Below are 14,783 nucleotides of genomic sequence, written 5' to 3'. Positions count from 1 at the left end.
CTTAGTTTTGTCGATGCCTGAGAGCTCAAGGAGTTGAGACCTCCAAGTAAGTAACTTCGAGTTCCAGCTCTAGTTCTTGTGTAGTGATGGTATTTAGTATTGCCTTGCCTTCCATTATACTCCTCTTGCCTTGTCACCTTGTAATCTCGTAGTACGAGATATTGTCTTGTATCTTGTTCATCCTCGTTGAGGGAGATCTTGTAATTCTGATATCTTGTATCCATACCTATGATCCTGGGTTGTGGGATCCTTCATATCCTATTGAGTCATGTTTTCTATACCTATGGTCTTGGGCTGTGGGATTTTTCGTATCTTGTTAAGTTATCATTGTACCTTGTGCCCCTACGCGGGATTATTTTGTAATTAGAATTCTTGTAACAAATCTTGCATCTAGTCTAGTCTCTCGGGCAGCATAGTCTAGTGCTTCCATAATAGTTTGGCAAGACTACTTTCTAGCCCTATTGAGCACCATGGAGGTGACCCTTGAAAGAATCATGGCCTCCTTTCAAATCTCCAATAACAAATTCAAGACTTGAATGAATGACAAGTGCAAATAGGTGCATAGGGTGTTCAAATAGAACACCCTATGCATCTAGGCTTTGTATCGCCGTAAATTGTCCAAATAAGAGGGTAAGAACCCCAAGAGTTTCTGCAACCATCCTTGAGTAGGAAAATGAGGATGTTTGGTTGTAAATAAGACCGTACAACCAGACCTTGATATAAGAAAGGGTCTCTTGATCCTAGTCACACCCATGGAAACTTTCATTATCACAATCCATATAATCCTGCCGAGAAAGACCCTTTCCCTCAAAGCCCTAGTCGACTTCAGGGCCTCCGCATGTTTCATTGATGATGGCTTTGTGAATAGATACCAGATTCCAATTGAAGTCATGGATGGAGACCTCTAGCATCTAGAGATATTACCAAGGAAACTTGACCACTCACGGTAACTCTTGGTGATAAAAAATCTCATGTATGCTTTAATGTTATATCCAGTCCGACAAATCCAATCATCCTTGGGATGCCTTGGCTAAGGAAACACAACCCAGAAATTGATTGGGTTAAGCAAAAGATTACATGTTGTGAAAATCAAGGAAAGTTGATATATCTAGGAGCTAAAGCCTTTATGCACATAGGAAGGCGGGAAACTAACCTACATGATATATCATATACCAGCTAAAGAATCTAGTAAGGATGAGTTAGCCAAGCTACCAAGCCAATATCAAGAATTCCAAGATGTCTTTGAAAAAAAGAATGCAGATCTCTTGCCTGAACACATATTATATGATTGTGCTATAGAACTCCATGAGGGGGTCCAACCACCTTTTGGACCCATCTACAGGCTATCCCTTAATGAACTAGCTGAACTATGCAATAATATTGATGAGAACTTAGCTAAGGTATTCATTAGGCACTCAAAGTCTCTTGTTGGAGTCCCAATTTTGTTTGTGAAGAAGAAAGATGGGTCACTTCAAATTTGTGTGGATTATCGAGGACTCAACAAGATAACAGTCAAGAATCCATGAGGGCAAAAAATGCTTCAAAAAATACAGTTTTGTTAATTATGGGATTAAGGAAAGGACTAAAGAGAGTTTACCATGTGTGAAAGAATATGGCATTCTTGTCTCCTCCTTTTTGGAGATAGTAGAGTCCACTTCGTGATTCTCTCCTCTCTTTTAGCCAAAATCTCCAAAGTTTGACATGTTTTGGTAGTCCCAAAGTCCTTATTTACTTATAAAATTTGATAAAGGACATGATAAAGATGTTATGAAGTAAATATTATTATTTTTGAAAGTCGAGAGCTTTTGGCGGCCAATATATTTTCATTAGTCTTCTTGATATTCCTTTTTAGTTGATTTTCCTTTCTCGGTGAGCTTCTTTCTCTGCTCATTCGCCTTTCTCATTGAGCTTATTTCTCTATGAATTCAATCTAAGTATGGTATCCAAAAGGCGCCCTTCTCGTTTAGTAAACTCCCACACCGTCTATAGCCAAGGAGCTGATAAAAATTGGGAGCCCAAAATATTTTGCATAAATGGTTGGGTTACTATACTGCCTCTTGCAAGGGCTCTCTCACAAGGTGAAAAGAAGAAAAAGAGAGGATATAAAATATCATTGGAAGGGACGTATCATTGCTTTTAAAATTATGCATGAAGGGTGGTTTGTCAAAGTGCAACATGCTTACATGGCCAAGGATGTGCACTTGCCTCAAAACGAACGTGTTTGCCAGCAGACACATTGTAAGTCTTAAGTTGATAACATATGTGATAATTTTTCATTAAAGTAAGTACTAATATTGAATTCTTGGTTGTAGACATATTTCCGTCAACAAGTATTGAATGGAAACCCGTGGAGAGCTTGAGTGGAACTTTCAATGTAATCCATAAGGCGTTTGCATACATTATCTATGCTGATGAGACTGTTAGGTTTTTTAGTGAGAGAAGGGTTTTTATATATTATGCACAGTATGTGGTTTCCTCTAGAGAAGGTACATACATATTGAGGATTTGCCATTGCCAAGTCTCTCATATATAAATTGGGAGATTCTTGAAATATGTCAAGATATTCAAAAGTCCATGATAGCTGGAAGGATCTCAAGAAGAATATGCCTATCATGGTTTATACCCTTGCATATCTTTGTGGTGTGCTTCAAAATAGAAAATTTACAAAGGACAAAGGTATCTTGGCTAAGTAGAAATTTTGTAGAAGCGGAACTAGACAACATTATAGGAAGGCATTGAAAATCTAGAGAGTATGACCATAAGGGAAACATCATGAGGTGTATTGTATGCCCCCAATCCTTGTCTTTGTGTTATAACATCGTACGATAAACTCTTGCTTTGGGCTTCGATTATAGGAGATACAAACTTAAACTAGGCATTTGGATTCCCTTGGATTCTGATATAGATCGCATGCCCTTCAAACTTGAAGGTGCAAGTTATAGCACATGAAGAAGAAAAGGAGGTAAATATCACTTCCAATTGGAGGCTTAAAGATGTAAGGGATACCTTGGAGCTGCTAGACAGTACATCCCTTGAATATAAGTTCAAAGTAAATGGTAAAATGATTGAAAAAAGAGCTGAACACTCTTTCTCTTGTATGAGTTGCTTGTCTCCCATAATTGTAAGCTTCGAGCCAGAAATATGAAAACATTGATTACATTAACATATGATAAAAAACTTTTCATTGAATCAAGTGTTACAAAATTGAAGTCAAAATATACAACGATGCTTCTAGTTTCCATTTGCATCTATTTGTCTTCTTTTGGCTTTGTAACTTCTTTGTCGCTTTCTCCAAAGATATCTAATGTCCTTACAGCGGCTTTCTTCTTTGGTTGCTGGCAGAATTTGACTTGGACAGGGGGACCTCTTCTCTTTAGGGTGATGAGGAGATGGATGAGATTCCATAGGAGAAAATGTTTTCTTTTTGGAGTTTACCTTGCTAGTCTTTCTAGATGACTTGTCCTTGCCCTTACCCTTACTCTTAGTTGAGGATTTTTGTGGAGGGGAGTCAGGGCCAACTGGCGTCATTGCCCTATCCAAAATCAACTCAATACATCGCTCCCTTATCCACCACGTGTATGAATCGGGGTAATCTTGGCACTGCAAGAAAACATGTAATAAGTTGAAAAACTCAAAGATGTGTTCCTAAAAAAACAAAAAATGTAAAAAATACTTACATTAACCCCATCTATCTTGAGTATCTTTGAATCTATTATGCTGCAAACATTTGAAATCACTCTCCATCCACAAAAATGCACATCACTTTGCAAGGGCACTTCTTGTTGGAGAAAGCTATATGGTTTTTGAGGATCAATAATATCCTCATATGTGGTGTCCAAAAAGGTAGCCATGAGCCTGCCAGCACTGTAAATGGAAACATGTTACTTAAAAAAATAATCAAATAAAATAAAAAATAAACAAAAAAACAAGCAGTATTCTATTCAACGCACATTTTTTCTCGGCCGTGGTGGATACCACTAAGAGAGTTCACGAGGATAATTTCTCTAGTGAGAATATCAATATATTTGAGGCTCCAATGTCCTCTGCAAAGTGAAATGTTAGTAAGAAATGAATATAACAAAGAAGTATACATCAAGCCCTTTACAAAATCGCATACCTTTCCACGTAAGGAAAAAAATATGGTAGTTTGTGATTGAATCAAAGGTTTTGAAAAATATTTCTATGTTTGAACTAGATCTCAAAAACAATTCCATTGATAATAGTGGATCAACAATAAATATACTTTTAGAGATTTCTTGGTTGAGAGAAGCAATCAACGCCTTGAAACTAAGAGAAAAAACAAAGGAGTGTTATTTGCAATGAATAGCACCGTCATTCCATATACTAAAAAATTTGAGAGTCAAAATGCCTTATACAACAAAAGACTACAGAATCATACCATTGAATATATTTTTTAATAAGCATGGATTTGTCCTTAGGAGATATACTAAGATAGTCCTCTTCTGAAGAAGTGCAAGAGACATTCACAACTATTTGCCCATATACTTCTCTTATTCTCTTCAGATTGATAGGGCTACAAGGACAACGACTTTCCTCTTGCAAACTTCATCCTCCAACTCTATAACCTCTTTGTGGTTTTTCTTGTTGGACAAACACTTGTTGGGAAGCAATCTTTGCTGGGTATAAACGTGTCACCTCCTCAATCACTGGCCCTTTTGCTTTCTTAGAAAATTTTGGCGGAACATCAAGGATCTCAAAGGATTTTTTATCAGTAGTAGTGGGCAAGGGCCTCAATACCTTGTCGAACCTATACTTGATTCTACTGACCATACTAAAGTCTTTTTTCATCAAAGTCACCCTATGAGCATGAGCAACAACAATGTAATCATCATTTATAAAGTCAATAACGATGTCTTTAGCTGCCTCTTGAAGACAAAAAATGGTTGCAAGCTACCACTTCTTTTGCATGTCAACTTCATGGATACCCTTGATAATCTATAAGAAATGTCCTTGACAACTCTGATAAAAGCTGTCTTTAGAATGACGTGCTGTGTGTCTCTTTGTGCCTTCCTTATCTCACTAAAACATTTCTGAACATAATAAAATCTAGACTTTCTCTTTCTCTTAGGCTTGGAAGGCTCTTCTCCATGAGCAGAAGAGGATCCAAGTTGCTTCGTTTGCGGAGTAGGGGCTCTAGGGAGGTAGGAAACTTTGCGGCTGTAGGAGAGGATTGGCTAGCAAGGTCACATGGTTAGTTGTTGTGGGAGCTTTCGCTCAACCACCAAGACCCACGGACTGCTTATTGTTTCAAGTGTTCCAAGCGAGCTCTAATGGCTATTTCTCACCTAGCCGATGCGCCGTCGATCCTACGAGTGTAGTGAGCTTACCTTAGTGCCGATATGAGTTGCCTCCTCTCTCACACATGCCTGTAGCTCCATGATCCTAGATGCTAGCTCAAGCATCCTCAAGCCTCCTCCACCTCCAAGCTCCATCCTCCATAGCCGTGCGGGCAAGAAGAGAGAAGAGAAGAGAAGAAGAGAAGAGGAGATGGTGAAGAGTTTTACCCTCTTGATCCCTCATTCTCACACACTCACTCCCTCACACTCTCACACTCCCTCTCTCAAGAGCACACCAAGCAAGAAGATGAGAAGGAGAAGAAGAAGAAGACTCTTGTTGCCACACACCAAAGAATGATCTCTTATTCACTTTTTGAACTTTATATATACAAACCCTAAAATCCCATGGGCACCCATCCCTTTTTACATGACCGGCCATTGTGGCAAGGTCCTTTTTCCATTTCCCTCTTCTAGCCTTGTGCCTCTAGCCTACATCCATCTAATATTTTACAATTGGCACAGGAGGGAGCTTGGCGCTCTTTTACAAGAGTTTTTTGAGGCGCCTTTTCATTTAAGGTTGCGCTTTTTGCCCCGGTTCATCTTTAGAGGCCGCCTGCGTATCTTTGCTCTTTTTCCATCTTCCTTTTGCTTTTTCCTCCATTTTTCTGCCATCTCGACTTGGGGTTAACATTACCCCCCTCCTAGTGTTGAGATATCGAGCTCCACTCGTGATATGCCAGGGTGACCGTTGTGCATTTATGTCATAGCTAGATGACAGCTATCCTTATCTACTCTAGTTCGTGGCTTAGTTAGTATGCCACCTTAGTTATTTGAGTTTGGTTTGAGACCCATATATAGGGTTCTTCTATTTCTTTGTATTAGACTTCTTTTTGGCTTACACAAGTAAGAAGAGGAAAAATGTTTTCAGCCTCCACCTTTGTGTGTATTCCCCCATTGTGCAAGCAAGAAAGCTACAAGTGAGACTCCTTCCTTCTCTCCCACAATCTTGACACCTAGACGGGTGCTAGTCCAATGGCACTTCGGCATTGGTATAAGGGTGAGGGCCACATGTAAACTCAGGTGCTTGTGGAAGCTCAAGAATGATGTTCATCGGAGCAGCTAACTAGATATCATGGGTGGACGAGGGCCTCCGAAGTTGGTGGTTTGGCACTTTTGGGGTGCCTGAAGAAGAAGGTGCGGTGCTCTACCTAAGGGGAGTGCTTTCCTCAGCGTGTTGGTGCATTGTGCTTGTGCTAGTGGAATGGGGAGGTGGGTCTAACCGCAGGCGAGCTCGGGTGATGTCCCACACTTGAGGACCCCATTTGTGCCAAGGGGGTGCGGTTCCAATGGCTTAGGGTGATAGGTCTAACCATAGGTGAGTGTTACCTCCCTAGGTGTGTCATGCCCTTGATGTGCCCTAAGCGTGACGTGGGGGAGCAAAAATGGCTAGGGGGTTAGGCACGAAGCCAGCCGACCGAAGCCACCGAACACGCCTAATTTAAGGACCCCTAAGTGCAGTGATCGTGCTTTTCTTTTCTTCTTCTCTTTTTTTTTTTTTTGGATACATTTAGGGGTAGTATTACATCAGGAGTATGACAGCCAAGTCTAATTCTCATCTCATTGGAATGAGGGGGGAGGGAGGGCGGATGGATTTGCGTAAAAATTGGTGGCTTTGCATGTACCCTTTCAGGTTCATGCAGACGTGGAGAGAGGTGGTGGATAGAAAGGGGTGATTACACCTAGTGAATTGTGTTGAGTGTGAAATATGTTGGTTTTTGGGCTGATTTTTTGTTGTTTTTGATGATAAAGGGTTGTTTATTTTGAAGTGTTTGGAAAGGCTTGGATAAGTTTGAAGGGTTTTTGATGGTTTTTTGATGAGGATGTTTGGTTTTGTAAGGTCTGATTTTCTTCTGTTTTCTTCTGTTTTGTTTTTGTTTTGGTAGTAGAGATGATTGAATGAATGTTTTGAGAGATGATTGAAGTTGTGTGAAGAGGTTTATGAAAGATTGAATTGGTTTTGTTTTGGTTTTTATGATTTTTATGGGTTCTGTTGATCTTCTGTGAAGTTCTGTAAGCTTCTGTAGCTCTGTTGTTCTGTACTTTAGTTGCTCTGTGGTTCGTTCTGTTGTTTCTGTTGAGTGTTATGATGGATGTGTGGATATTTTGGAAAGTGTTTTTGTCTTAGGAAAGGATGAATGGAAGCTCTATCTAAGCTAATTGAAGTGAAGAAGTAACTGCAGAAGATTTACAGAAGGTTACAAAAGACAGTTGACAGAAGACAGATCTCACAGGACACTATGAAGTCTCTGGTGACCCTTCATACCAAACATACCTTTTGGAAGGTGTATCCACGACCTAAGAAGGATTATTGAGAGAGATTATTGATTATTTTAGTGAGGATATGATGTACTATTGATGGAGAGAGAGAGAGAGAGAGAGTTAGAGATAGTCAATTCTATGAAAACAGTGTAATTGTATGTGAAAGATTGCGAGAGAGAACTATGAAGACATTGAGATGGATAATATGTGATTGATTTTCATTCAAAGATGGTGTATTCCTTTGTGTTCTTTGTTCTTTTGATGGAGAATATGAAGATTATGAAGAATATGGTTGATTTTATCAAATCCGTGGGAGATCTACATGATGCTGCATGAAGATTTGTTGTGCCAGTGTTCTTTTCTTCATTGTGATCATATAAAACCTAATAAAAAAGCTTGTTGATGATGACAAGATAGATTTTATTGCAGTATAAATCCTATTTCCTTGGGGTTCCATGTTTTTGGTGCGCAGCCGGGGAAAACTGCCATCAACAAGGACAAATAGAGGCTAAAAATGGAAGAAGTGGCACTGTGGAAAAAGAAGTAAATCCATGGATAGTAGAGTTCTTGCCACTGTTGAAGAATTGCAAGCCTTACACATTTCACCAAATTGTCCAAATCCCAGAAGGTCAGTGGGTTACAAGCCCTTATGTAGTTGATGCAAAGGAGAAGGCCATACTGCAAAAGACTGTCCAAGCCCAGTCCCAGTGAAAAAACAGTGCTACTGATAATCCATCCAAGGCCCAAGAGCCTACCTCCAATTTAATGGAATTGGAAGATCAATCTTCCAACAGAAAAACAGAACAGAACAGAGCCTGACAATGCCGTACAGAGCACTATAGTGTCACAAAGAGTCATAGAGACAGTTCTAGAGATAGGACCAGAGGTCCAGGAGATAGAAGAGGAGGAAGTGCCACAAGTGGCAGAAGAAGTCCCCATGATGCCCCTGTTGGAAGAAAAAAGGAAAATGAAAATGGGTGTCGCCCCATTCCCTAACCGGTTAGAGAAGCCAGTGGATCCTATTAAGGAATACGATCTGGTCAGAGATCTAGATACCTTTAAACCAAACCTCACATTCCGACAATTGTTGATGTGGTCTCCCAGTTGCCGAAAAAGGTTCAAAAGTATATTGACAAGAAGAGTGGCTTAAGGATTGCTCCCTCATTAGCAACAAAGTCCAACAAAGCTCGAGAGCCTGTAAAAGAAGTGGATGTGGCTAACGCCTTCCTAGATCCTGGTACCCCAGAGATTGGCATGTGGATAGAAGGCTGCTTTATTTCAAATGCACTGATTGATGGTGGCTCATCAGTGAATATTATGACGGATGTGACAATGAAGGATCTAGGCCTACAAGGTATGCAACCAACTCAATGGCTCATCAGACTGGCGGATCAGAGCAGAATCAAGCCTTTGGCATTCTCCCATATGTGAAGACTACAGTGGCTGGAAAAGATTATTGGCTAACCTATCTGGTGGTGAAGCCAAACTCTTATGGTATATCTTACCCCCTGTTACTGGGCAGACCATGGCTTTTTGAAGCCAGAGCAAGGACGGATCGGTTTAAAGGAACCTTGACCTTAGGTAGAGGACCCAATAAAGTGGTGCTGAAGCTATATGGTGCTCAAAAAGGACATGGATCCACCTCCTTGGAATTATCTTCTGACTCCCCCAATGAGGCTATAGATGGAACATCAGCAAAAGAAGATGCTGTCAAACAGATCCTTCCTAAGAAAGCAGAGGCACATTCCCTAACGGTGGGTACTATAAGCCAACTCCTAAAAGATGCAAAGCCATTATCAATGGGTGAATACTTCCTGCCTGAATTAGGAACGATTTCCGAAATCACTTCTGACAGTGAGATAGAAGCATGGATGTACCGCTCTCCCTGTTACATAGCCATAGCAGAGCCAGAGACAGAGGAAAAGGGCGAAGTAGAGGACTTGTTCTTCTCTTACAGAGTGCCTACAGAGGCAGAGCCAGAGTCTGAAGAGGATGATGATGAATATGAAGAAGTAGACTTTGAAAGCGAGATAAAAGAAATCACTCCACCCACATAAGACATAGATGAGGAGGGAGTTCCAGAAGCTTCAAAAGCAAAAGACTCCATGCTGTGGGACAGAATGGCAATGGTACCCTTTGGATTGGTAAATGGATCTTTCCATAGGCAAAGCCTATATAAGAAGTGGATCAAGCAAAATAAGCCGTCTTTTATTAGTGGTTCTTGTCGTACCCATCCACACTTGTCAAGAAAGGATGATGATTATGCTCCTTGTCAACAAGTACTAGTCCCAAGGCCACAACAGAATTCCGAGAGCCCCTGTTATGTAACACTCTTGGATGCATCCTTTGAAGAGGAGTCCTCAAGCTCTAAGGTAATTAACATTCAAACCAAAACCGAGATAGCACTGATTCCATTTTAGCATTTCAAGGAGCAACGTAAGTCCTTACTGAAAGAAGACGTTGGGTCTAGTGGGACTTCAGAAGAGGACACCACCCCCTTGAAGGAGTCGGATCTGTACCCAGAAGCAGTCCGTGGGACCTTCATCCGTGAAGTAGAAGGTGAAAGGAAGTTAACCTTTGTGGATGCAAATGGCACTGAACGCCACTTGAAGGTGGGTAGCAGCCTACCAGAAGAGGAGTTGTCAATCTTGTACAACTTATTGAAAGAGAATTTGGATGTGTTTGCATGGTCCTACAAAGACCTAAAGGGGATTGATCCCACAATATGTCAGCATCATATTGACTTGGAGCCTGATGCCAAGCCAGTACGTCAATGCCAGAGGCGAATGAACCCGAATTATTCCACACTGGTGAAAGGCGAGCTGCTGAAGCTTTTGAAAGCAGAGTTCATCTATCCAGTGGCCAACAGTGTGAATGGGTCTCACCCATTGTGGTTGTACCCAAGAAGAATGGCAAGCTTCGTATATGTGTGGATTTCCGCAAGTTGAATTCCAAGACGAAGAAGGATCACTTTCCTATCCCTTTTACAGACCAGCTGTTAGACACAGTGAGGACATGAGCTTTACTCCTTGTTAGATGGCTTCAGTGGATATAACCAAGTGCAAATAGCAGGAGAAGATCAGTCCAAAACAACCTACACCACAGAATGGGGGACCTATGCTTACCGAGTGATGCCGTTTGGGCTTTGCAATGCCCCTGCTACCTTCCAGTGAGTCATGATGGCCGCATTCCAAAATCATCTGTACGACTTTATTGAGGTATATTTGGATGACTTCTGTGTCTATAGTTTGATCCGTGAACACTAGGGACATTTGGAACAATGCTTTGAACGATGCCGGGAGTATGGGATCTCCCTCAACCTCGACAAATGCATCTCTGGAGTCTCTTTTAGAGTTCTGTTGGGCCACATTGTCTCTGCACAAGGGATATCAACAAACCTTGCAAAGATTGAGAAGATTGCAGCTCTGACAGCACCCACCAACCTCAAACAGTTGAGGGGATTCCTAGGCCATGTGGGTTACTACAGAAGGTTCATAGGCCATTTTGCAACAAAGGCAACCCCCTTGCATAAGCTTCTGAGGAAAGATGCAGAGTTTATTTGGACGGAAGAATGTGACAAAGCCTTCAACACTCTGAAGCAGTGTTTGATTGAGGCACCCATCCTGCAACCTCTTGATTGGACGAAGGAGTTTCATGTACACACTGATGGTGCGGTCCTATGCCAGAAGGGATCCTCAAAGCTGGGGCAGCCCATCTATTATGCAAGCCAAAAGGTCACTGATAGGGAGCGGAACTATACAGTGACCGAGCTGGAGTGCTTGGCAATGGTGTTTGCCCTAGAGAAGTTTCGCCATTACCTACTGTCTACCCACTTTAAATTTTATGTGGATCATGAGGCCCTGCCCTTCTTGATGAACAGAGCAGATGTGAAAGGACGAATGATGAGATGGCTCCTTCTATTCCAGGAGTTCGACTTTGAGGTAATTACCAAACCTGGTCGTTCCCATGTTCTGGCTGATCATCTGTCGCGTATCCCATAGACTGCAAACGAGGAGTAGGATGATCCAGACCTCCCTGATGCTTCCCTATTCCTGGTAGAAACTGTAACCCCCTGGTATGCAGACATTGCCAATCTGCTGGCAACCCAATAGTACCCTCCTGGCATTTCTAGTTGGGAAAGGAAGAAGCTTATGTTAGAATCAACCCCCAACACCCTATTAGGCGGTGCATTGTCCAAGAAAGGCAAAGATGAAGTGCTCAGAAGATGTGTTGCAGGAGATGTGATTGGGATTGTTTTGAAGGCTTGCCATGACGAGCCATGTGGAGGCCACTTTGCAGGAGAAGCTACAGCCAGGAAGGCTCTGCTAGCAGGTTACTGGTGGGCTGACCATTCATAAGGATGCCTATGACTACTGCAAGTGATGTGATGCGTGTCAGAGGATGGGGAAACCCACCAAGACCAGCGCTATGCCACTGCAACCTATCCTTCCTTTAAAGCCGTTCGAGAAGTGGGGCATTGACTTCGTCGGCCCAATTGATCCTCCCACTAGAAGAAAACAGAACAGATACATCTTAGTATGTACGGATTATGTCACAAAGTGGTATGAAGCTAAAGCCCTAAAGCGGGATGATGGTAACAGCGTGGCCCTATTCCTGTACGAGAATATCATCACCCGTTTTGGCAGTCCCCTAGAGCTGGTAAGTGATAGAGGCACTCATCTCATTAATAAAGTCATGGAAGAGTTGACAGAGCTGTATAAGATCCGCCATCTCAAGTCCACTCCTTACTACACCAGAGCCAATGGCCAAGTCGAAGTCACCAATCGCATCCTCTACTAAATCCTGACAAGGATGATTGCCGCACATCGTCGTGATTCGGATGATCGACTTATAGAGGCCCTCTAGGCATACAGAACCTCCCATAAAGCAGCAACAGGATAGACACCCTTCCAGCTGGTATATGGTACAGAAGCTATTTTCCCTGTTGAATTGGAATTGCCCTCTTTGCGAGTGGCTATCAAAGAGCGTTTGGGGGATGATGATTCACTACAACGTCGTCTCCTGCACTTGGGATGTTTGGACGAGACTCGCAGGATGGCTCTACAGTGCATGGAAGCCACGCAAGCGCGACGTAAGGCCTACCATGACAACTTCATCAAGCACAAGGAGTTCAAAGAAGGTGATTTGGTCCTAGCCTATGATTCACGATTTGGCAAGTTTCCTGGCAAGCTTCAATAGCGGTGGATGGGCCCATATAAGGTACTTGCTGCCAACCCTAACGGCTCTGTCAAAGTGCAGACCGTTGATGCCTCTGATGATCCCTTCCTGATCAATGGATATCACCTGAAGAAGTACTTTTCTCCTTGGGGATCTTGACAATCACAGTCACCTGATCCTTTCCCTCGTTGGCGTGGCACTGTAACTCTTATGATGCTACTTCTGATAGCCGTTCTTCAGACACTCCTGATGAGGTGGACGCAACCCTTTGTCCCCCCAGCCCCACCTCCCGCCGTGATCTCTTATCCTCTATTTTCCACCAGCGGCAGTGGCGAGGATGGTTCTGAAAAATGGTATTTCTACCATTCCCTTGCTTAATTCGAAAAAGAAAAAAAATATACATATCGGTCATGGGAGAAAAGGACTTCGGTCCCTGTCATGCCGACCTATTCTTCGAGAAAAGGTGGAGACACCCTCGAGAATAGGAGAGAAAAAAAAAACAACACAACAACAAGAAAAAAAAAGAAAAAAAAACAAGAAAAGAACACAAACTGTTATGGGAGAAAAGGAAGCAATTCCCTGTCATAGCAGGCCTCGTTTCAAGAAAAGATGGTCAACACCCTTGGGCGGGAAGCTGGCTGTGGAAAAGGTGGCAACACCCAATAGTCCAGAAAGTGGATTCATCAGTTGACATCCCCAGGATCCAGTTCCAAAGCTGCCTCCCTTGGTACACTGTGTCCTGTGCCTTTCTGCAGAGCATTTGACAGTCCTCTAGCAGACGCCATGTTCCTATCTAACACAACGTTCGATCTAATGGCTACCTCCCTAGGTACGCTGCTTCAACAACTAACGATGTGATCTTCATCAACAAACAATCGAGTGACGCGAGCTTTCATCCTAACCGGATGGGGAAGTGAGTATGGTTGCCCTTTGTAACTATCAAACGAGTGTGAGATAGAGGGTGGAGCGAGTGACTAGTCTTTTCCTTTCAAATCAAATGAGAGGTGAGATGTGTGAATGGAGTGTTGCATGCATGGGATGGGCCTCTCAATGCATAATGCACGATTTGTTCCTGTGCATTGCACTATACGGCTCCCTGGCCTTCCTTCTTGCACCGTATGCCGGCACTGGGCGGGATGCACCATTGCACCATCAAATGTGCACAAGGCATACAACCTTTGCACAAGTGACCGTGAGGATTACATCAACGGGTTTCAGGATATGGCTGCCCTCTGTATCTTTCAACAGAGCGTGAGACAGAGGGTGGGCTGAGTATGACTGGAGTTTCTTTAATCAATTACCGAGAGGTGAGGATTGAGGGACGTTATGACCTTTGGAGCCAGGTATGTTCTCTTTTCCCTATGCACCCACGGGGTGGGTCTCTGCCATCATCACAGGATACGTAACCCTGTTCTATACACTGGACTGTAAGGCTCCCTTGCCTTCCTCCTTGCACCTATGCCAGACGAGTTGGACACACTGATGCACCATCAACTGTGCACCTTGGCATACTCCCTTTGCACCATCTCCCTTGTCAATTCCTAAACTGGGTGTGAGATATGGGTTTCAATCATTATTCATCGAGTGATGTTCATAATGGGGCGAGTGATTGTTCTCTCATCCCATCCGAGTACTGTAAGCTGAGTGACTATCCTTCGTCAGCGACACCGACCCAATGAGATTCATCAATTAACTACCTCCCTGGGTGCTGTTACATGGTCTCTGCCATGCTGAACGCGTCTGTTGTTGCAGAGCGCGCTCTGGTACCTCCTGCCACCGCCTGAGACACAGCGCGCGATATCGACAATCGATTTCAACTATCTGCCACACGGGCCAAGTTTTCCTAGTCCTATCTCTTGATTGCACGTGTATGCTAAGGTGTTAACTTGGGAACCTCAGCATCCAGTCTGTCAGCATCCAGTTAGTTGTCGAATCGTAGGTAGTTGTGATGCATTTCCCTTGCCGTTAATGTTTTAAGTGTGGGGACGC

This window comes from Lygodium microphyllum, chromosome 22 (assembly GCF_053477565.2).
Source record: "Lygodium microphyllum isolate KBCC chromosome 22, Lygodium_microphyllum_v1.1.10, whole genome shotgun sequence".
Classification (NCBI taxonomy): Eukaryota; Viridiplantae; Streptophyta; class Polypodiopsida; order Schizaeales; family Lygodiaceae; genus Lygodium; species Lygodium microphyllum.
This window is presented reverse-complemented; position numbering follows the sequence as displayed.